General features: G+C 37.0%; 1 protein-coding gene across 3 annotated transcripts in view; it reads left to right on the forward strand.

The window, feature by feature from the left end:
* The first annotated feature begins 1,167 nt into the window (after positions 1-1,167).
* LOC110465278 overlaps positions 1,168-25,773 on the forward strand; it is a 205,840-nt gene continuing 181,234 nt past the window's right edge. For all 3 annotated transcript variants that reach the window (XM_021520986.1, XM_021520989.1, XM_021520987.1), the window contains exon 1: positions 1,168-1,553. The gene's annotated coding sequence lies outside the window, so the exon portion shown is untranslated. The remainder of the gene's footprint in view (positions 1,554-25,773) is intronic.

Raw genomic sequence — 25,773 nt, forward strand, 5'->3', positions numbered from 1 at the left:
ATATATGTCACAAAGGCTTATAACACCCGTTATATATGTCACAAAGGGTTATAACACCCGTTATATATGTCACAAAGGGTTATAACACCCGTTATATATGTCACAAAGGGTTATAACACCCGTTATATATGTCACAAAGGGTTATAACACCCGTTATATATGTCACAAAGGGTTATAACACCCGTTATATATGTCACAAAGGGTTATAACACCCGTTATATATGTCACAAAGGGTTATAACACCCGTTATATATGTCACAAAGGGTTATAACACCCGTTATATATGTCACAAAGGGTTATAACACCCGTTATATATGTCATAAAGCGTTATAATACCCGTTGTATATGTCACAAAGGGTTATACACCCGTTATATATGTCACAAAGGGTTATAACATCCGTTATATATATGTCACAAAGGGTTATACACCGGTTATATATGTCACAAAGAGTTATTACATCCGTCATATATGTCACAAATGATCATCACACCCGTTATGTATGTCACAATATGTTATTACTCCTGTTAAATTTGTCGTTTAGAGTTATAACACCCGTTTCATGTGTCACAAAGGGTTTTTAGACCAATCGTATTCATTTTATTTTATCAAGGGTTATTTCATTCGTTAAAATCGTCACTAAAGTTTTTTTTACCCCCGTTGTTTATTTTACAAAATGTTATCGTATCTTTATTATGTACCAAGGATTGTATCGCTCTTTATAAATATTTCCTTGACCTGCACATAACTTAAATAGGAGTTCAACCAAACAATTCCGAGTTTAGAATACAGTCAACAAAAAAGAAAATGATACTCAGCAATTTTTAAATAAATTATTATTTTCGAGAGTAAGATCAATTTGATAAAACGGCCAGGAGTGAAGAAACTTCTTTCTATCACATTTTCCTGGCATCGTGGAGTGATCGGGAGCCAGTGTAGTATATATAGATGGTGATCGCGAGCTTATTGATACAACACGTTAATTGGCAAGATGCGATGTCGTGTCAAATAGCAGCGTTCAGCACACAGCGTAAGGGATAGAACTGTGTCCGTCTCAGCATCTGTACCACTTCTCGTTACATACTACCACGCGCCGTCGCTAGGCAAGCACGTGTCGACTCGTGGTTATGGTGACATGTTTGATTGATATGTAAACGATCGTATCACGTGTGCGATATTGACACCGGTGAGGTCAAGGGGCGTGGCTTATCAGCTTCGATCAACAGACTATATACCCTAAGTACGGAACACATTGTACTAATTATCACGGTAAGTGGAAGTCATGTTTTTCAGTGATGTTTATTAATATACAATAACCGCACGTCCATTCCACGGGATATAGCACGCTCATCACTTAGTTTCACATAAACGGACGTCATCATTACTCCCTGAAGATGAATGTTCTGCTGTTCTGGAAGTTGGTTCCTTGTGTTATTTACTAAGAAGTTTAAACATAGTGTGTAACTGAAAGCATAGCGATACATCCTACTTACTAAATACCACGTGACTAATTCGTTGGATATATCTGTATCAAAGAACGTGTTTTTCTGCTAAGGTAAGTTTTTTTCAATACATTACCTTTGCATTTTATTGACGTAATCGTTTTCAATATTCACCTTTATTGATATGAGATTAATCAGCTACTACGTGAAATCGCTGTTTGAAATGTTCAAAAGGTGATAAAGTTTTCACACTTTTATGGCTTTGATGCTTTTGTAGCCTTCTATTTTTCATTTGTTTTGTCAGTAGGCGATAGAAAGCAATGCCAGATAGCTAACTCTAGGTTTAAACAGTCATTCTTGTCAAAAGCGTTAACTTTAGAAAGTTGCTAAATCAAGATTGGTTGTAAAAGAAAACAACTAATTGTTCATGGCGATAACTTACAAAACATTTTTCCACTTTCTTGCTTTTGAATTAGCACATTGAATCAGCCGTCGAACTCGGCGAAAACAAAATTTCTTGCAGAAAAAAACACCTTTATTATTCAACTCATACAGATAATTCATTCTGTTTCCAATATATATCCTTTTCCCTGGAAAGTTTTCTTGAATAATTCAGTGTATCTCTGATGCTGGTATATCGTAGGGGCGTGTATTCTAAACTGTTCATTTCCATTTCGGCCATAAAATAAAAAAAAAACTGTCAATGGTTTAGTGCCGTGCAAATTAAAACACATTAGACAACACCGTTACACTCGTCCACGACAGGTCTGTTTCCGCTAAGTACCGGCAATAAGCGCACCCCTACTTTTATGAACATTATAAATCAAGTCCAACGATGACTGGAGTAGTTGTTATGCTGTGCAGTGGCTGCTGATGTTTTCGGAGGAACAGTAGATCTCAGTTTAGTAGCACGCTCATGGCGACCGCTTTGTCACTTTATGGTCTTTTGATGCGACTTTTCCAAGTTTTTGGAAAATTATGAAATAGAACTCTAATATTTTATGACTTTTATGAGACACATAATCACTTGCGGCCCTGGTGCGAGGCATCTAGAGCTGCCGAAACGATTAACCAGTTGTAGAGAATGTCATACCTCAGATTGACGTAAGTTATAAAAAGTTTTACAATAAATTTTCTTTTAAACCAGTTTGTCGAACTATGGTTTTTCAATAGTAAGCTATTAAGCACACAGCGTTTCATTGGCCTGGCGTGCTGCTGTGACCTTCGGTAGCGCAGCGCGGGCAGAAATATTCAGTCTTCTAAAAGCTTTGCGTCTCACGCCATTGACTGGTGTAACGTGAGGAAATTGTCAACTATAGTAACGATTTTTAAGTTTCTAATGAGAAAATAATTAAAAAAAGCAAGAGAGATGCAAGGAGCTGGATTAATCAATCAACAGGAGTAGAACGCCGAACTAGCTTAGAAAATAAATAAACGTATCGTGATATTGAAGAAAAAGGAGACACAATTCATTAAAGACTATATTCACTAGAGCCAATATTCATTAAATTTAATATGCAAATATTCAGTAGACTCAATATTCACTAGAGACATTGTTCTCTTGAGTCAATATTCACTCGTGCAATTTTTCACTAAAAGACGAGCGACCAGTTCGGTTTTGGCTTAGTAAAACATATCAATTTGGAAAATTAGTTTAACTGGAGCTTGGCATGTGTGAATGTTGTATTTTTCTTGTCTTCATAAAGGACTGTGTATCCCTGAAATTCGATCCTTAATTTGTTCGCGCTGATAGTTATAGATAAATGTATATATACATACGCATGTAAATATGTGTATGTCACGATCACTGCTGTAGCGGTGAATACAGTCTTGATAAAGAACCAGTATTAGATACCTCTATCTAGCTACACCTGCGGGTAGATTAGAAATTATTGCGATACAGGTCTTTATCATGACGTCACATCCATAACCCGGCTGCTTGGTGTATAAGAGTGTGGAACCCTGTGTGTTGGTTGGTGCGGGTTCAACTCCCAGCGGCAGACTGGGACAAAATTATTGTTAGGGCATTGCATATACGGGAAGAAGTGTAGAATCTTACATTTGTATGTGATGAGCCGTAAGGTTCAAGGTAATGAAGAACTGAACATATACCCACTGACTCTACACTGTACTGGCACGCATGCTTTGTCTAAGCATATAGTGATATAGATAGCTATATATTGTATTAGCACATTTCATCATAATTAGGGGATAAAGAGATATGGCGGGTTGCTATGCCTATTTCCCCAAAGCTATCTTACGCTAGTGCGCGCATCCTCGGGTGTTTTTATACAGGTAGCAATATCGGAATCCCGTGTCCAAGAATAGATTATTGTAAACAGACCACATATTTGGTATTTCGGCATTATTTGTTGGTGTTTAAGTACTTTATATAATTACTATTGCCAGTTGGAGGGTAAAACAATTCATATATTTCATCAAAAATAGTGTCTTACCTACAAAGCGTAGCTGTACTGTACACGTGTACAGGAATGTGTTGACATGCTTCGATAGAAAATAGTTAAGAAATTATAACTAACAAAACTGATAAATCAATAGGTATGTTATTAAAATGTAAACAAAATCTTCCATCCATTTAGTTAAAACCACCATTGCCTTATTAAGGAAAATGATCACATGCCTAAATATTTTAAAAAAAAAATAACTGAAGGAGGATTCGAACCTGCACCGTTTTCTAGTCGCAAGTAAACTGCGTTACACATTCGCCTACATAGAACATATAGATATTGGCAATTTTAAACTTATTTAACCCGAAAAACACCGGTCGCAGTTTAGAGAAACTTGATCACCCCTGTTTTTCATTATTATGAGCACTTTCCGAAATGAGGACCACTTTTCCGTAATACGATTTGTTTTTGCATATTACATCACGGTCACAAAAAGTTTATTCAAAAGTTGGTCCTCGGATGGGAAAGTGTTGAAAGTATTATTTTAACTCCGGGAAACCCCATCACTTTCATAGATATAGTGTATATGGCTATATTTTCAGTATCATATTAGCAAAACCTAATTTCTCAGCAGTTTAAAAATTCATATTCAATAGGTTTTGAATCTTTTGTATGCATTTTTGCTACTCGAAATGTTTTACTCCTTAATTTTTTTCCCCCGTTTTCATAAATGCCGACTTAGGGAAATACGGGCAGTTTTCCGCCATACCTCTTTGTCATTCGCCGTGCATTCAAAATTCCTGCAGCCGTAAAAGTAATTTCGGGTTACAATATTTCTACTATTGATGAAGCCTTTTCGCAGTCTTGCCGTGTATTTCTCGTTGTGACCAAAGACGTTGGTGATACTCGGATACTTCGTGTTCTTCCAGCTAATTAAATACGGCACAAAGAATCAACAATGTGCATTAGAAATGACCGATAGACGGCTTGTACCAAAGGAATCGGTCGAGAGCTTATTTGAAACTGTTTGTGCAAGTAATACTGATGGATTTTGAAAATTCTGGTAATTGCTTTCCCCAAAGACCATGGCGATGTTGACGTCTCCGTCACTCAATCATCTTTTGGCATTATAATCTTGCACAGAATTAAACAATAAATTAATTTTAATTCTGTAATTACGACATGTTATGAATATGGCGAGCGATTCTAATACTCCTTGGTGCCGTTTAGTGCCGAATCCCGAGGGACGAAGCAACTCTGACAGCGCTGGAGTTTATTATGCTTTTCTGGCCCAGTAGAGTGTCACAGCAGCAGAGGTTTCCACACATAATAAAACAAATATCGAACGAATAAATAGTAACCCAAGTCGTATTATATCATACAATATCCTCCGCCTCTGCCTCCCATCCCCAATGGATTACACGACCTTGACCCTCACAAATATTTGTGATCGTATCAAGGCCATATCGCCTGTAAATATCAAGACGTTATCAGACTAATAAATAACAGTTCGCTTCTTTAATTCGTGAGTGATTACATTATCGTTATGTGTGTTTGCCTTGTCTCCACCCATTATGGAACCCTGGCAGAAAACTTCAAACGTACCAAGCGAAAAGTGTGACATCGACTGTCGCTTCTCTTCGGTTGATATAATAATTATCGTTCTAATAAAGTTCAAGTTCAAGTTCAAGTTCAATTTGTTTATTTAAGTGTCACATATCACAATTACATTTATGTTCATTAATACATATAAAATACTTGTACAAAATATAAATCAATTCCATTGGTACATATAAAATACTTGCAGTTGGCTGTTTCCTAGAACTTAAAATAGTTTGTTTAACATAAAAAAACACCACACCCACTTGTAATAGGGATCAATATCGACATTAGATGATTGTGAGATTATTTTTTTTATTTTTTTATTTATCAGTTTAAAAAAAGGAATAACAGGTTTTTAAAAGTAATTGTAAATATAGTCGTATCCACTTCATACCAAGTCCGCTCTTACCAGAACATTACGTAACTTTGACGCCGACTCATAAAGACTGTGTTGACAACTGACGTCGTGAATGAGACTGGGACCACAACACACATGCTTTACGCGTTCTCGCACGTGCACTGTTATGATCTGTTATGCGACTGCACGAGGGATGTTTAACATTCCCTGTTGAGCATACGGTAAAACGTGTATGCATCGGATAGATTTGCTGTAATACGGCAGTCGTAGCTTGTATATTTCCCAACAATCCGTTGTTTTATTGTACACAATATGTAATTCCCGAACATACCATTACATCGACATCTTCTTATCCGCTGATCTCGGGGTATTCGATTACTTAGTGTGTTAGCATTACAACAGTCTTGCCGTATTTCTTCTGAATGAAGCTCACATTTCATAAGACACACTTTTCATAACCGCATATCGTTAACCGCAACGATGTAAAAAAAATAGTGGTTTCGTAAAAAAAGAAACATATTTTTTTAAATTGCCACTAATGTTCTGACGCCAGTCGATACTTTTGCATGTAGTTGATTTCTACTACAATTAGAGATCACCCAAGTGGTTCGTTCTGAAGAAAAGCTGTCAAGTTCCACACGCTTCAACCTGACGCGATCTTGTTTCACGCAATTGTTGACTTGAGGATTCTAACAAAACTGTATTTTTGTGTGTAATAGCGTCAGTGTTACATTGTACACAATATATGGAAGCCCACCTTATCGCGACAATGATATTTAGTAAATTTGATTCCTTAAGAAAATATCAAATTTTATATAGTTCAAAATTTATATACCATCAAAATTACAAACACTGTCAAAATTAATTATGAACGATCAAATATTATGTCCTTTCATAATGCATACAATATCAGTGTTTATGAAATATCGTTTTAACCAATAAAGTTATTCTTTATTGGTGACCTCAAAAACGTCTCGTAAATATCGGTAAGCTTATTGCCCAGACTAACGAACCGTCACTGTATGTAACCAAACTGACCTGACTAACGAACCGTCACTGTCTGTAAACAAACTGACCTGACTAACGAACCGTCACTGTTTGTAACCAAACTGACCTGGCTAACGAACCGTCACTGTATGTAACCAAACTGACCTGACTAACGAACCGTCACTGTCTGTAACCAAACTGACCTGACTAACGAACCGTCACTGCCTGTAACCAAACTGACCTGACTAACGAACCGTCACTGTCTGTAACCAAACTGACCTGACTAACGAACCGTCACTGTTTGTAACCAAACTGACCTGGCTAACGAACCGTCACTGTCTGTAAACAAACTGACCTGACTAACGAATCGTCACTGTTTGTAACCAATCTGACCTGACTAACGAACCGTCACTGTATATAACCAAACTGACCTGACTAACGAACCGTCACTGTCTGTAACCAAACAGACTTGACTAACGAACCGTCACTGTTTGTAACTAAACTGACCTGACTAACGAGCCGTCACTGTCTGTAACCAAACTGACCTGACTAACGAACCGTCACTATTTGTAACCAAACAGACCTGACTAACGAACCGTCACTATTTGTAACCAAACAGACCTGACTAACGAACTGTCACTGTTTGTAACCAAACTGACCTGACTTTAATATTTAACGAACCGTCATTGTATGTAACCAAACTGACCTGGCATATTTAACGAACCGTTACTGTATGTAACCAAACTGACCTGACTAACGAACCGTATGTATGTATGTATGTATGTATGTGTGTATGTTCTTATTAAATGTTTATATGTAATAAATGTGCTAAAAGTATGTATTAAATATATAATGTTCAAGTGTATTCAGGTATGTATGAGCGTGCATGCGTGCGTGACAACATCAAATCTCAACTTTCGATATGATATCAAACTCACTCTTGCAATATTTGTTGATCGGTATGACATTGACAAGTCATTATTGTTATATTATCTTGGTCTATTAACGTGTGCACTTGGTGAATTTTATTTTCGATTGTGTGACTTTCGCTAATAGCTTTTTCCTTTATAATCAGTTATCCGGTATCTACTGTATAATCCTGAGGATAGCCTCACGGTTCCCTCACTATTCAACTACTCTATATGTATTTAAGCCTCTACTTTTGTTTTCAATCATATCTGTGTTTTTTAACCTCAGTGGTAGTTTTGAATTCTAATTTGGGTGTGAAATACGTGTTTACATCAAATCTCACATGATGCTGTACTATCCGGACAATCAATTCCTGTATTCCATATTTACTCACCATGCACGCCAGTTCATACATTTTTGTATTTGCGTTTTTACCTCTATTACCTGTACCGTATAACTTAAAGCCTGATGATTATTTGTGTCACCTCATTATAACTGGTATGCATGGGACCAGAGCTTGTCTTCCACATTCCAAAAATGAGGATCACTCTATTCTTCCTGTTGATGATAAACTTGTTTTGGTTTTATAATCCGAGATCACTCCCTATTATCATGTTTTTATTTTTCACATGTGAAGGCTATATAAATGCAACTGTCAATCTCAAGCAAAAACAGCAAGCAACCCTTGTAAGTAAAAACTTTTACATCGTATTTTTGTATTTGTTCATTTATTCCATAATATCATTTTACATTTTGTGGTTAGTATACACAATTAACTTGCTATATCGCTGTGGAGACATTGAACTGAACCCCGGTCCGTCAGTGAACGACTCCGTTTCTATTTCATCCTGTAGTACTGTGTCATTTGATAACAGGTGTGATCTGTCAATGGTTCATTATAATGTACAAAGTCTGTTACATAGAACAGATCTTATCATGTCTGAACTTGAGCATTTTGATATAATTGCTATTACTGAAACATCTGATGATTTGCTATCTGATAGATTCCACCCACCATTCCTAAATAGTAGATACAACCGCATAGGCGGAGGCATAGCAGTGTATGTGAACAGAAATATAAATGTTCATAGACGTACTAATTGAGAAGTTATGAATCTTGAATATATTTGGCTACAGTTAAGTATTAACAATACTAGCATCCTCATTCGAACTTTTTATAGACCTCCAAACTCTAATAATGAGTTATGGCATCTTATAGAACACTCTATAGACCTAGCAATTGATACGAATATTAGTAACATTTTCATAACGGTGGACTTTAATGAAAATCTATTGAACTCTACAGGTACTAACAGGCCAGTACGTATCAATGATATACTAAGCCGTTACTCTTTGACGCATTTAACGGAGGAACCTACAAACTTCACTGAATCATCTTCTTCTTTACTTGATTTATTCATAATTCACAACATGAACATAATTAAAAAAGTATCAGTTGGCGAATCGTTTCTATCAGCTATAGACAGATATCATTGCCCTATATATATTTATATCTAGATATCGCTAAATACATATGCAATTATATCTTATAAAGGAAAATATGGTTACATGTATATAATCAGGGCGATTACCATTTGTTCAATACCAAATCACAATCGACTGGCGAGCCAATATAGAAACTTCCCCTCTACAAGATGCAGTCAACTTCTTAACCGAAATCATACTAGCATGTGCTTCAGTTTCAATCCCTAACAAATTAATTATTGTCCGTTCTCAAGATTCCCCGTGGATGCACAATAATATAAGAACATTGATAAGGTCACGAAAACGTATCCATAGGAAAGCCAAGCGTACTCAGAATCCAGTTCATTGGATTAAGTTTAAACAGTTAAGAAATTTTTGTGTTGATGCTATAAGAAAAGCTAAGGCAGATTATTTTAGTAAACTAGCTGATAAGCTTACACAATCTTCTTCACGGGAATGATGGACAATAGCTAACACAATTACTGGGTTCCCAACGAAATCTTCTTCTATCCCTCCTTTATCATATAATGACGTGGTAATTAACGATGATCAATGTGAAGCTGAAGCATTTAACCCCTACTTCTCCGAACAATCACTGTAAGCCGTTCACAAGCTACACTTCCTTCAGACAATGCATTTTCTCTCCCACATCTAGACACACTCAATACAACACCACAATATGTCAGCGATGCAATCAGTGTTCCCGGTGTTCATAGGAAACCCGTCCTGACTTAATACACGGTAAACCTTTAAAAGAAGGGAAAGATAAATTATGTCAGCCACTTTGTTGTATTTTCAATAAGTCTATACATGATAGTATTTATCCAGACAGCTGGAATATTGCTAATGTGACACCCGTTTTTAAAAAAGGTGACAAAACTATTCTGTCTAATTACAGACCCATTTCTCTCATAACTATTGTCGGTAAGCTAATGGAACGTTGTGTTTTTAAATATGTGTACACTTTTCTAAGAGAACTTTTTTTTACAGAACACCAGTCTGGTTTTATCCTCGGTGACTCTGCTGTAAATCAATTACTTTATATTACAAATGATATTGGGAAAGCTTTAGATGCCGGTAAAGAAATTCGTGTAGTCTTCTGTGATATAAGTAAAGCGTTCGACAGAGTTTGGCATGGAGGGTTAAGTTAGTGGGTTTATCGAGTAAAATTATCAAATGGTTTGAAAGTTATCTGGAAAACAGAAAGCAAAGAGTAGTGTTAGGCGGAAAGTTTTCAGATCTCAAAAATATGACGGCAGGTGTTCCGCAGGGATCAATAATTGCGGCTTCATTATGTCTTGTTTACATAAACTATATTATTGTTAATCTAAGATGAAAAGTTAAACTTTTTGCAGACGATACATCTCATTACATAATAGTGGGCGATCCCAATGTGGCTAGAAATATGTGAAATAATGATTTTAACACTATTCAAGAATGGGCTGATAAATGGCTGGTAACTTTTAATCCAAACAAAACCGAAAATTTACTTATAAGTCGTAAAGCTTTGAAACCTGACCATGGTGATCTTTCCTTCAACAATAGTGTTATTTCTGAAGTGTCTAGTCACAAACATCTTGATGTTTGGTTTTCGTCAAATCTTCCATGGCATGTTCATATAAATCATATAATAGAATCTGCTTCTAAAAGAAAATAGAAATTCAAACTTGATAGAAATTCTTTACAACAAATTTATTTATCATTTATTAGATCGAAACTGGAATACGCTGATATAGTCAGGAACAATATACCAAATTAAGCTAAGTGAGAAATTAGAAAGTGTGCAACTAGAGGCAGCCAGAATCGTTACAGGGGGTACCAAATTAGCTAATATAGAACTTCTATATAGGGACACCAAATGGGAAGAACTAGCAGATCGTCGTAAATAAACACAAACTAATACAGTATCATAAAATGGTCAACAAAATATCGCCTAACTATCTATATTATCTAGTCCCTTCAAGAATTTCCGACAATCATACATACAATACAAGAAGACCCGACTTACATCAGACTGTACAAACCCGTACACACTTATATAATGAATTCTTTTTACCTTCTTCAATTCGCCTCTGGAATGAACTACCACTAAATATTAAAGAAAATTCATCAGTTAAGGTACTAAAAACACATCTTGATAATAACATTATCAGACATGCACCAAACTATTTTTATACTGGTAATCGCAAAGGTCAAATACTCCATGCTAGACTCAGACTCAAATGTAGCTCATTAAACCAACATTTATTCCACAAAAACCTTTCTGAATCACCTTGTTGTGTTTGGGCTTTCTGATAGAAGACAACTTTCATTTTTTATTTACTTGTGTTAATAATTGTCTGATATAATCCTAAAATACAATATTCATGACAATGTAGATGTTCTTTTATGGGGTGATCCCACACTAAATGATACGGAAAATGCAGAAATATTCATTTCCGTGCAGTCAACAGCTATTGCATATTTAAATTAGTTTTCCTTTTCACCACTGAGGTAACTATTTCTATGTGATTCTTAAGGAATCTTTATCAATGGAATCTCTTGTTATTCCTTACTAAAACAGCTCGTTGTCAATGTCATTTACTATCAATCAAATAATGTATATCTGTAGTATTTGTTTTATTATTTTAATGATGTTTTGTCCTTCTCATCAATGATGTGTGTAAATGTACATGTGAATTGCTGCAATTGTACTAGAGGAGAGGAATTAATATATGGTTATAGCTTGTTTTCCGATCCTCGTTGTATCTGCACTGTATTGTAATGTAGTGTGCAAATGATGAAATAAGATATTGTTTAAACTAACGAACCGTCACTGTCTGTAACCAAACTGACCTGACTGACGACCTGTCAATATCGGTACAAATGTAACCAAAACGGCCTGACTAACAATCCGTAACTGTCTGTAACCAAACTGACCTGACTGACGACCTGTCACTATCGGTACAAATGTAACCAAAACGGCCTGACTAACAATCCGTCACTGTCTGTAACCAAACTAACCTGACTAACGAACTGTCACTATCGGTAACCAAAACGGCCTGACTAACAACCCGTCACTGTCTGTAACCAAACTAACCGGACTAACGACCTGTCACTATCGGTAACCAAACTAACCTGACTAACGACCCGTCACTGTCTGTAACCAAAACTGCCTGACTAACGACCCGTCACTGTGTGTGACAAAACTGTCCTGATTACCATTTTCTCTCGTTAAACAATCCCTTCTTCAGTACGACACAACATTTTGTTATCTTTTTTTCATTTTTTTTCAACTCATTTGATAAACTTCATGTAAGGTTTTTCGATGTTGCCAAATAGTGATTTCAACAGATACGGTTTTGCAATTGTAATTTTCCTGCGTAGGAACCTTTCCGACAAGGACTAGATTTTTACGAAGCTGATCTACCTGTATGTCTTAATAATGTAGTAAATGCTATCAGAATTATTACAAAGATACGACAGTGTGATTTATGACTTTGTAAGACGGTTATCCCTATAACATCATTTCTCTATTTTGGTTCCGTGGTGTATGTACAATGTCACGAACTAAATATGTACAAATACAATTATTACGTTGTTGACGGAAGAATGTCTCCTGATGTAAAGTGATAATCACACAGACCAACAAAACGCCTAATTACTCACGTGACGGCCATTTGTGATGTTCAGTTTTGATGATTGTTCACATGTCTCTCTGTAGTGAGAAGACTTGAGCTGACAACGTATTTCAGAAAGACAAATCCCCAATAATAGCTGGAGCCGAGCAATGTTTAATGTTCGGAACCTGCCGATACAATCAGTTCCCCTGTGTGACAAAGCGTTCCTCTTCCAATTAGTGTGAAAATGATAGCCGAGCGATCCCGGCTATAAACCAGGCACGACAAGAGTTACTACACCTCTGTTTGTTCCGGCAAGTGTTCTGATTAGATTGTCAAATTAACGATCTACCTAAGTCGTAATGAACACGGTCGTTTAATGACTTTTTGCTATATAGTTTTTAATGCTTCATACTTTTATAAGCGATGAAAGATAATGTTAGTTCCGTTAGAATACCATTAACGTGTTTCTGTCTCAGTTGGCTTTTTCTAACAAGTTGGCAAATCAGGTAATATGAACAAAATTTTATTGAAGACGATTGTTACAGTATCCCTATATTACCTCGTGAATATTTCACTGGCGTATTAGTCTCTGTGCACAAACCTAATTCCAATGTGGAATGGAATACCGGAAGCTGCGGCTTAAGGTAGAGCTTTGTTTCCCAAATCTTTCCTTATGCTTAGTTTGAGGGGTTTAAACCGGCGAAAATGCCACCCCACGGAGCACAAATTTACGTAAGGAAAGGTTCCAGAACCCATACCCATAACTCCCGATGTTTTAACATAATTTCTTGTCGCTCTGTAAATCGCTCAATAATGTGGTCAATGGCGAGATTTAACATAGCAATTATGATATACCTCATCTATGCCAGAGTGTATGATTGCTTAAAACACATCACATGGTCGGGAAACACACCATCACATCTACCTGCAACGCACGCCCAAAGCTAACAAAATATATTATCCCTTTGCGGCCAGAGCCCCCGTTTAGAATCTCAAATTTGGATGCAGAGGCCTAAGAAGGAATTACAGTGGGTATGCTAATCCTCTGTTGATGTATAAGGACTGTCATTAGGGATCTATTAGTTTAAATCAACACTCGGTAAAATATGTCATCCTTAAAGGGCTTGAGGATTCGGCTACAGATTGTCAAAATCTACTTGACTTCATATCGCTGGCAACAAAAACAATGCAGGGAAATCAGAAGATGTTTCTCTCTGTAACACGTCTTGCAGTTTATTTGTTTCGGCATCGGGGTTTCTATTAAAAACATGAAGCATGAAAAAAGCATGGAAAACTGGTCATGCCTTGAATTATTCCAACATTTTTGTGTTGCTGTCAGTCCAGATGATTGGACTTACGTCATAGATGTCGACGGCATTCAGACGACATGCCTTTTTTGAAAAACTACGGCTTCGAATGGTCTACCTATGCCCTATCTCGTAGTTGACGGAAAGCACCTGATGGCTATGACCACAAAAGTTTAGATTACTTCAAGACGTGACAAGTCCTTCATTCATAATAAATAAATACTTTCGAGCCAAAGATATAGTAAGGACGAGTTAAAGAACAAAACAGCCTCAGACAATTGAGAGGGTTCCTTATTAACCTCAGTGTAGAAGCGAAAGCAAGAACCTCTAAAAATTAGAATTTGCCAAAACAATTTTCTAACATTTGTCGTATGTTCCGACTGACAATGTATTTACAGCATCAACATTAATGCACAAGATACGTGGCGATCTGAAATGACATGTTTAACCCATTTACACAAGATTTTAGGCAATGCACGTAAACCTCAACCTTGTCGGGTGGTCGGGTGGCGCAGTGGATAGCGCATTTGCCTTTCACCAAGGCGGCCGGGGTTCGATTCCCCGATTGGACGTGAAAAGGTATGGGGTCACCTGCCCGACTACGTGGGTTTTCTCCGGGTGCTCCGGTTTCCCCCCACAGTAAGACCCCCAGCGCGCTAACATCCGTGCCAACAAGAGTGATTGGTATAAGTTGTAAAAACTTGTTTCATAATTGTTGTTAAATAAATAAAGTTTATATTAAACCTCAGAATGTCTTGATTCTATTTAGAGTAGGCCATATACGCAATGTCTTATCAAGTCATTAAAGCTTTTACATTTCACAACACTGCGTTTTAATTACATATAGCTCTTCCAAGATATCATTGGTAGTTGACTATACAACCTCGTTGCTATGGGCAATAGTACACATATGTTTTCACCTGAAGTCTCAGACTGCACGAGTGCATTGCGTGTCTGGATATATTTCACGAGGGCTGTACCTGTTTAATCGGTAGCGCTCGCCTCCTCACGACTTGCCTTCATGTTGTAGCTACCGGCCTGCCCCCTTCTTATCTTACGTATTTACTAAGTTATAGATGTTTAGAATTTGTCAATAAAACACTTCAATGACTGTAACACGTGCGCAGACCCGAAACGTTCTCCAGATAAGCCTTGTCAACACCTTCACAAGTTCTCTTACTTCTGGGGGAGCAGTAAACAAATATCTTTTAATCTGACGTCTGGGATTAATCAAATTTCACAAAATCAATCCCCAGCTTTTATAGCCTAAAACGTTATAATAGTAGTATAACGAACGGTCTGATTATTGTCAGATTTGTTAACGTCGACGGTTGTAACGACGTTAACGATGTTTACAATCAGTAATGGCTACGCGAAGTCACTTAGGCTCACCGGACTAATATTTCGAATCCCGATCAGGTACTTTCTGTTTCTATGATGTAATTTTGAACAGTGGAAATGCAATTAAAATGTGTGAAAGCTGAATTTAAAAACTATGACGGTGTTAAAACATCTAAACGAATGATCTTTTAGCTGAAAGTTTTAATTCCAGTATACTGGTGATTCCTAAGGCAGATGTTTAAATTGGCTTCACAACTTCACTGGATAATTGATAAGTCAAAGAACTCGAGCAGAAATTGAAAACTACTATTGTACAGTATGTATTATTTTATCTATATCTAAAACATGTTCATCAGCACTTCAGTTTATGTCAGCACAGCATACTCACATCAAACAACGTCAACACCACTCCAAACCATACTATCATCATTCCAATGTCAACACCACTCCAAACCATACTATTATCATTCCAATGTCAACACCACTTCAAACCCTACTATTATCATTCCAATGTCAACACCACTCCAAACCCTACTATTATCATTCCAATGTCAACACCACTCCAAACCATACTATCATCATTCCAATGTCAACATCCCTCTAATCCATGTTGTTAACTTTTTGAAACGAACAGTCAATTAAATAAAATAAATGTTACCTCGATTACCATCCAAAGCATGCATTCAATCCTCTAAGTCAACAATTTGAAGCATGCCGCTTTCCCTCTATATCTATCCATTGAATACATGCAGACAGTCTTTCAAATCAACACCCTTTAAAACATGCAATCAACATATAAAAATAGATCTAAAACATGTAGCCAACCATTGAAATCAACACTCTAAAGCGTGCAGCCAACAATTCAAATTGATACTTTAAAGTATGCAGCCAACTATTGCAATCAACTGTTTAAAGTTTGCAGCCAGCCACTAAAATCAACTCTTAAGCATATAAAAACCGGTTCCAATAGACGCGTTAAAGCCTGCAGCCAACAACTCAAATCGACACATTAAAGCCTGCAGCCAACAACTCAAATCGACACATTAAAGCCATGCAGTCAACAACTCAAATCGACACATTAAAGCCTGCAGCCAACAACGTGTTAATTGCAGACAACAACTCAAATTTCCATTTTAAAGCATGCAGCAAAAATTAAAATTAACATTTTTAAACAAGCAGCCAACTATTCGAAAATTCGAATGGTCACTTTAAAGCATGCAGCTTATATTTCAAAACGACACTTAAGAGCACGTAGCCACCAAATTAATACATGCGACCAAAGATTCCAACTTACACTGGTATGCATGCCACCGGTCCCTCATACATGCCTCTGTTGACAGCATACCGGCAGATCACAATGTCCTAGCCACCTAAAATCATGCAGCCAACAATCCCAATGAACACCCGAAAGCCTGCCATGCAGACAATTCTTCAAATTAAGCAGTAAAAAGGATAAAGTTTCACTCACAAAATGTTAATATTTATTGACTTTCTTAAATCATCCTGGATGTTTCGATCTTCTGAAACATATTCTACTGAGTCATGTATCAAAAGAACTTTATTGTGTTTTTGTGAATTATGAGTATCACATCAAGCTAACCAGTTTACTATGAGTATGTAGATTGTGTGTGCTGTGTATGGCGTTTAATGTATGTCTGTAGTAGTCAACACAGCTGACATGTGCAGCAGCAGAAAAAGGATTTAGCATGTGTTACATCGATAAAGCAAAGCCTCCCGGGGCCATGGTCCCAGCCTAAGTGACATAATATATTTTTCCGGAATGATGATGGCGTCCACATGCTTCTGCTGTTAGAATGTGGTGTTTTAATGTTTGTTCAGTAAAGTACAAGGTAAGAAAAATGTCAACCTCGCCTCAAACATTTGTGTAGAAGGTCGCATTCCACTTCACTTCAGCCGTCGAATAACACGCTGACTGAAAATGACGAAGTCCATGGGAAATCATGTTTACATTGTATTACCGTGGTAGTCCCATGACAATCCACATCCAAATTACAGTAATCCGAGTGATTCTTACCATCAGCATGTCTTCCGTCCAAATTGGACACCGATTCCTTAACGAGAGTTGTCTTGCTTATTATTAAAATACGCGATAATATCGTTCATTTGTAAAATGCATAGTATAAATTTTAAAAAAAACAATATCTAAAGAACACTTGAACAAAACAATAAATCGAACTCAAAATCGATAAAACAGGGGCAAAAAATGAACAAAGGAAGGTCTAAGTGGGAGACACTTGAAAAAGAACAAGGATAATAGGGCTATGTGTTTCGGAAGGTTAAGCGTCTTATCAACGCGTCCGCCTTGTTTATAATGGTCAAATCAAACTGGTAACACATCATCAATCCACAATTCATTTTATTAACGGAAGGATAACACACACAAAACTTAAGGGCGTTTGGAACTTTAAGAAACGCTATATCTAGCTAGACTAAGTCATTTTAATGTGCGTTGCAACGCATACATAATGCAACATCAGGGTTTTGTGGAAGCTGCCATATCAGTATCTAATGTAACTGGTCCTCTGTCATATCTCTTTACGTGTGGAACACCCTTCTAACAGTTTGTATCATAGCGCCACTGCACTTGTAGTCCCAACACAGGTACTGTAGCACCTACCTCAGACCATTGTCTTCTCTACCTAGATTATTGGAGACGTGGAGGCAGGGCAAACACTTTCTTTGAAATTTATTGAACTCACGCCGTCTAAATGGAAGGACAGAGTACCAGCTACGTAGACAAATCTACCTAAACACTGCACCTGTTATAACATAATTACAAAGGAACTATTTCATATACTAACCTCCTAGTGGCGTTCTGTTCCTGGTTATAGGGTTCAAGACTACTCGGAGTCCTGTTTTAAGTACGGAAAACCTGGATTTCAAAGTTTAGACAGTTGCTGGTTTTCTCTCGGTTTTGAAAATTGATATTGATCACGTTCCATCATATGTCTGGTGCATTAGTTTTCACGACGACTCAACTCACACTATACCAGCCAACATTTGACAGAAATACATACAAACCAGACTTGTGTCAAAATATGTGTTGTCTGGTGTTATCGATACATCGCCTTTACACCATGTACCTAGTATCAGAACGCTGTCATTGCGGAATTTTCCCAACATATCACGTTTGCCATGAGTTTTTGGCGTGTGGTATATGCAATGAGCGATCTCGAAATGTTTCCTATCAGATGGTAGCGAGTTGTAGATACGGTTTATCACATACATGTGTAACATACCAACTTTATAGCCACCATCTGCAACTGTTTCTGTAAGTGTTACAACACGTTACATAGAAACCATTAATGTCATGATGTCAAGGTGATGATGTGATATTGTATACAATATGCGATAGCGGACACTTTCTGTAACTTTTATGTGTAAAGGTGAACACTGTGCCGTGGTACACTTTTGTTTATTACTCTACAACCACCTTTCTGTCTACTCTTCTCAATCATTTACAGCAGAAAACATCTATGAGATACGCATCGGATCACATCATATTTTTGTAATATCAGTTTATTGAGAATGTGAGAAAACGACTGGTCTTTTCATCTTTTAATGATCTTTTACAACCAACGTGTTGTTATTCCGATTTCAGTTACTGTTGATTACATTTGGCATGGTGTAGGTTACGTAACGATATTTACTGTCTACACTGACAGTCTTTTACCCCCCCCNCAGACAACATTTTTTGGTTGATTCATCACTTTATTATTGGAAAACATCGCAAAAATTCATTTGTATTTCAAATGCGAATGACAGCTCTCCTTTTCTACCCCGACAAAAATGTGTCGATTGTTGGAATTACCCGAAAATATCCGTTGCGTCATATCTCTTTCCTGATGAATCTAAATTAACTAGATATTTAAAATGTCGGAGCCAATATAAACAGATTAATTTCAGATTTTTTGCTCTTGTGTCCCCCAAGCCCTTTTTATATCTTCAACATTTCTCAGAACATGAGATGACGGTAGCTCCTATATCGATGTTTAAATATATGTATACATAAAGATAGGCCTAGGACTACTCTGAAAAACATACTTTATCAGTTCATGACAGGGACAAATGAAGGGCAGGCCTATATAATGTCACAGATTAGCAAAAGCTACATGTACGTGGCTTTTTTCTGACTTTTGAGGCTTTGCCTTTTTCATATTACATTTGCAGGCGAAGTGAATGTAAAACTTAGATGGATCCTATATGTGCATATATCCGCCCTAAAACCTATAACAATAATGCTAGTAACAAATCAATCTACAATTGTTAGTCGGAAGACCTTTAATTGGTGGAAAAAAAATTACACAAAAATACATCAATTCCGGAAAAACAACCCGCCTCCGTTGACTTAGTTGTATTTCATTACAATCGCTTGTTAAAATGTTGACGTGTATGGAACTTAAACACGTGAGCTTTTTCCCATCTTTTTGACAGGATATCGGTATCCACCTTCACTTTAGTAAGACGAATATCGGCCTCGCTTGTATTCCCGATATCACGGGAAACAACAGTCAGACTCAGGGGTGGACCCAGGAATTAATTTTGGGTGTTGCCCAAAATTTTAAACTCAGAAGACTCAAAAAAACTAATAAAATATAATTGTCATGTCGGTTGTACATGTATATTACTTTCTGGCACCAAACAATATATAGAACTTCATTATTTCTGAGATTGTGACAATTATAATTTCCCTGCCAAGTACAGCGAGAAGAATTCTTTTTTCTAAAGATGTAATACTAAACTTGTTCAAGCACTGTCAAGCGTAGAAAGCTAGAATTTATCGGACATTATTTCCATTGTCAAACAGATCGAATAGGGCATAGAATAGTTTTCTGAGTTTTCGGTTTTATGCCAGGTTATATTTTATAACATAGAGTATTTATATTTTATGATGGCCGGGTGGAGCGAGTGTTAACAAATTCTCTGAAACAATGGTAAACATGTAGGTTTTTGGTTAAAATATTGATTTAGTTTGTCATAAAAATGAATTATGATTTGACTGTTTGTCTTTTATTAAGAATTTGTATGCATGCATATGTACAAGGGCATCACCTGTTAAAAAGGATATATATATACATGCCAGGCATTTATGCTAACATTGGTTATTATTCACCTGATAACGTGATCGATGCTAAGGTGGATGCATTACTGTCTTTGAAATTTTTGAAATTTACATTTTTTAACAGGTATAATAACTCACTCCTGTTGACCATATGTAGATGAAACCGCAGGTGGAAATACAGGTTTATCTATCATGAAATGGACTCTACCTTTGAAATAACAAGTAACATATATACCTAATTCCAACAGATGGTTTTATCCTCTCTCCACGAACAGGGTGATCATCACACCGTGACATTAGAACAATACAATTAGGTAGACAGTCCGTTGAACCTTCACCACTGACCTGACTGGAGACCCTAACAATATATAAACAAAAGAGGATTAATCCCCTATTGTTTAGAGTATCAATAGTGGACTCCTTGTTTGGGCAACTGCACCCTTAGGCATATATAGATATTCAAACTGCTGCTTGCCATCGAAAATCATAGTTGACATGATGGTTGATATTAGAAGAAAATCCCATATGAAAAAGAGGAAAATCTTCAAAAACCTAAGTCCAGATTATTTTTTGACACAGAAGAAAAGGTGTTGCCCGGGCAACTAGGGCAACACCCCTGGGTCCGCCACTGAGACTGATCAGAACTGTGTTCGGTCCGGCATTACTAGGCCCTAATACTAATAGCCGTTTTAGACTCGTCGATACCTAAGCTAATGTCGCAAGAGGATGTTGTTTCATGTGAACCTACAGCTGCTTGGAAGATGTCATGTATCAACTTGTTCTTCGAAGATGATGCGGGATTTTCGTTGGATTTGCAGCCATGTATGTTTCCGATGTTGACAACTTTAAAAATACTACAAATAAAATCGGCACCAGGTACCCTAGGTTGGAACTTCCGGATACGTAATGATTGTCGGCTGTCGGTTATACAGTTAAATCACGGACTTAGATAACAATCTAATTCCGTGATTAAATTTAATATATTTTTCAATTAAACCACACATGATTTAGTCACTTTTCCGAATAAATAAATAAATAAAAATATAATAGCCTGACCATTTGTTTTTAAACTAGAGGGAGATAAGCTAGTATTAAAGTGTAGCTGAATAATTCTTTATAACAACTTAGTATGCATAACCTTGACATCAATTAACCAGAACATAAAGTAATTATAACTACGTCTTACATTGACCAAAACTAACTATAACTTAAACTTACCCGCACCATAACCTTAACTACCTTAAACTTAACCCAAACCGTAATCTTAACTACCTTAAACTTACCCGAACCGTAACCTTGACAACATTAAACTTACCAGAACCGTAACCTTAACAATCTTAAACTTACAAGAACCATAATATCAACTACCTTAAACTTGCCCAAACCGTAGCCTTGTCAACCTTAAACTTACCCGAAACGTAACCTTACCCACAAAATGTACCTCAAACCTAACCAAACCGTAACCTTAACAACCTTAAACTTACCCGAACGGTAAACTTTACAACCTTAAACTTACCCGAACGGTAAACTCAACAACCTTAAACTTACCCGAACGGTAAACTTAACAACCTTAAACTTACCCGAACGGTAAACTTTACAACCTTAAACTTACCCGAACGGTAAACTTTACAACTTTAAACTTACCGAACCGTTACTTTGTTCCTTAAACCGTAGTCTCAACTGTCATCAGCATTATCGTTACTTATTTGAAAATTAAGACTTTCTGAAAAACGGACCTTGATAGCCTTCAAATGCCTACTGAGAAATCTTGTGGATGAGTGTGCGATGAGGTAATACAGAATGTGCGACAGAGCACAGAGTGTGCGATATAACACAGAATGTGCGATATAACCCAGAGTGTGCGAAAGAGCACAGGGTGTGTTATATAACCCAAAGTGTGCGACAGAGCAAAGAGTGTGCAATATGACCTAGAGTGTGCGACAGAGCATAGAGTGTGCAATATAACCTAGAGTGTGCGACAGAGCATAGAGTGTGCGATATAACCCAGATTGTGCGACAGAGCATAGAGTGTGTACTATAACCTAGAGTGAGCGACAGAGCGTAGAGTGTGCGATATAACCAAGATTGTGCGACAGAGCATAGAGTGGGCACTATAACCTAGAGTGAGCGACAGAGCATAGAGTGTGAACTATAACCTAGAGTGAGCGACAGAGCGTAGATTGTGCGATATAACCCAGATTCTGCGACAGAGCATAGAGTGTGTGATATAACCCAGAGTGTGCGCCAGAGCATAGAGTGTGTACTATAACCTAGAGTGAGCGACAGAGCGTAGATTGTGCGATATAACCCAGATCGTGCGACAGAGCATAGAGTGTGCGATATAACCCCGAGTGTGGGATATAACCCAGAGTGTGCGATATAACCCAGAGTGTGCGACAGAGCATAGAGTGTGCGATATAACCCAGATTGTGCGACAGAGCATAGAGTGTGCACTATAACCTAGAGTGAGCGACAGAGCGTAGAGTGTGCGATATAACCCAGATTGTGCGACATAACATAGTGTGCGACAGAGCATAGAGTGTGCGATATAACCCAAAGTATGTGACTGAACATAGAGTGTGCAATATAACCCAGAGTTTGCCACAGAGCATATACATGTAGTGTGATAAATTACATAGAGTGTGCGATATAACTCAGAGTGTGCGACATAGCATATAGTCTGCGATATAACCCAGAGTGTGCGATATAACCCAGAGTGTGGGATATAACCCAGAGTGTGCGATATAACCCAGAGTGTGGGATATAACCCAGAGTGTGGGATATAACCCAGAGTGTGCGATATAACCCAGAGTGTGCGACAGAGTAAATAGTATGCTATATTACCTAGAGTGTGCGATATAACCCAGAGTGTGCGACAGAGCATATAGTGTGTCGGTATAACCCAGAGTATGCGACAGAGCATATAGTGTGTCGGTATTTGCTCCCTACTGATAGCCAGTCCTATTTTATCTACATTACAATAGTGACACTACGAAGTTACATAATCTTATATACATACACTTTCATTCAACATTCAACAATATAATTTTGCAGTAGAACAGAATGTAAACAAATAATAGTGTTGTACATTACATTGGTAAATGGCATAAGATTTACGAGAATTATCTGTCTCTGATCTAAATTTGACACTGATCTATCGCTGTTCTGTCAATATAGCACTGGCCGGTCACAGCTCCAAATGTGGCACTGGTCTATATTTGCTCTAACAGATGTAACACCAGGGGCGTAGCTGGGGTATAAATCTTGTGTAGGCACTTGAGCAATTTATTGGAAAATGTGTTTTGATTTAACGACAGCAGTTGTGAAGTTTAATAAACTCATTTCATAAGTGTACCAGTTCGTTTTATGATTTAATATACAAAATAGCTCGAAAGTATATATGAATGAGTGGTTATGATTTAAATGTGAGGATTTGAGCAGAAGTTTTTAACTAATTCTCGCTGACAATATTGCATGAATGATTTTAATGTAGAATATTTCCATTTGCTCTGAATTGCCACTATATAACCTTACCAAACAAAATGGAAAAATATTATATCTCAATTCTTGCGTATTTCCCATTGGTGTAGTGATATGAAGAACGTGTCCGTGACGTCGTCACTAAATGACGTCGTTTTGACCGATTATCAATGTAACTCGCAACAAATAGTTATGTTGTATAAAAGGTGAATATCCTCACGGTGGAATATATTGATTAAATTGTTAAAATATAATCAATACAATTCTTGTTGTTTATAGACAGAATATCTTCGATATATTTGAATGTTAAATTGAAGGACCTGGCTAAGTTTGTTTTTTGTCTTGATTGCTTATCAATAAATTTAGTCTCGTATGAAACAAAAAAAAATCTTCTCACAATTTCATCATCTGTTTATTTATTTTAGCCTTTACAGTGTTTTTCACAAAATATGCTCCAAAATAATTTACAACCATATATTTATATCGCTGTTTGCCCTTCTTTTTGAATGATAAGAAAACGAAGGCCTCCCTTCTATTTGGTATGAGGAATTGTGTAAAATTACTCTGAACACATCAGTTTAGGTTAAAATATAGCTGTAATAAATTCTCAGGTCCCTGTGCTCCGACTGATACCATATGCCACATCCGGGTAGGATGGGGCATGAGAATGTACGAATGGCGCCTTATTTTGGGTAACCTTAGAATACAAGACAGATTCACAGCGAGGAGAATCCTCTGATTGGGTCATCTGAACTTTTAATGTTTCAAATTTTTTGGACCACAAACTTGTTCACAGTTAGGTGTGGTAATACCATTGTTTAATGTCAGCTTGAAAGTTGTAGACTCTATTGTACTTATATGTTATAAGGTCTTTTTTTAATGTGGGAAAATAAGATATTTTCCATATTTTGTACTAAATATATACAACACATCCTGTATATAAAACAATCTTTTATTTTAGTGAAAACACATACTCAATTTTTCAAAATGAATTTACGCTAACTAAAAATGAAAACTCGACAAAATTATGTGTAAGCACGTGCCTACTCGAGCCTAAGGCAGCTACACTACTCAACACTGGTCTGTCGCTGTACGATTTGGCACTGGTTTGTTGTTGTATTTGAATGTGATACTGGTTTGTTGTTGTATTTCAATGTGGCACTGGTTTGTCGCTGTTATGACTGTTGTCATTGGTCTTTATCTGTTATCAATGTGGCAATGGTTTGTCGCTGTTATGACTATTGTACCGGTCTTTATCTGTTATCAATGCGGCACTGGTTTGTCGCTGTTATGACTGTTGTAACGGTTTTTATCTGTTATTAATGTGGCACTGGTTTGTTGCTGTTATGACTGTTGTAAATGTCTTTATGTGTTATCATTGTGGCAATGGTTTGTCGCTGTTATGACTGTTGTAACGGTCTTTATCTGCTATCAATGTGTCACTGGTTTGTTGCTGTTATGACTGTTGTAAATGTCTTTATCTGTTATCAATGTGGCAATGGTTTGTCGCTGTTATGACTGTTGTAACGGTCTGTATCTGTTATCAATGTGGCACTGGTTTGCCGCTGTTATGACTGTTGTAACGGTCTTTATCTGTTATCAATGTGGCACTGGTTTGTTGCTGTTATGACTGTTGTAACTGTCTTTGTCTGTTGAAACGTGACACTGGTTTGTTGCTGTTTTGACTGTTGTAACGGTCCTTATCTGTTATCAATGTGGCACTGGTTTGTTGCTGTTATGACTATTGTAACTGTCTTTGTCTGTTGAAACG

This window comes from Mizuhopecten yessoensis, unplaced genomic scaffold, assembly GCF_002113885.1.
Source record: "Mizuhopecten yessoensis strain PY_sf001 unplaced genomic scaffold, ASM211388v2 scaffold11069, whole genome shotgun sequence".
Classification (NCBI taxonomy): Eukaryota; Metazoa; Mollusca; class Bivalvia; order Pectinida; family Pectinidae; genus Mizuhopecten; species Mizuhopecten yessoensis.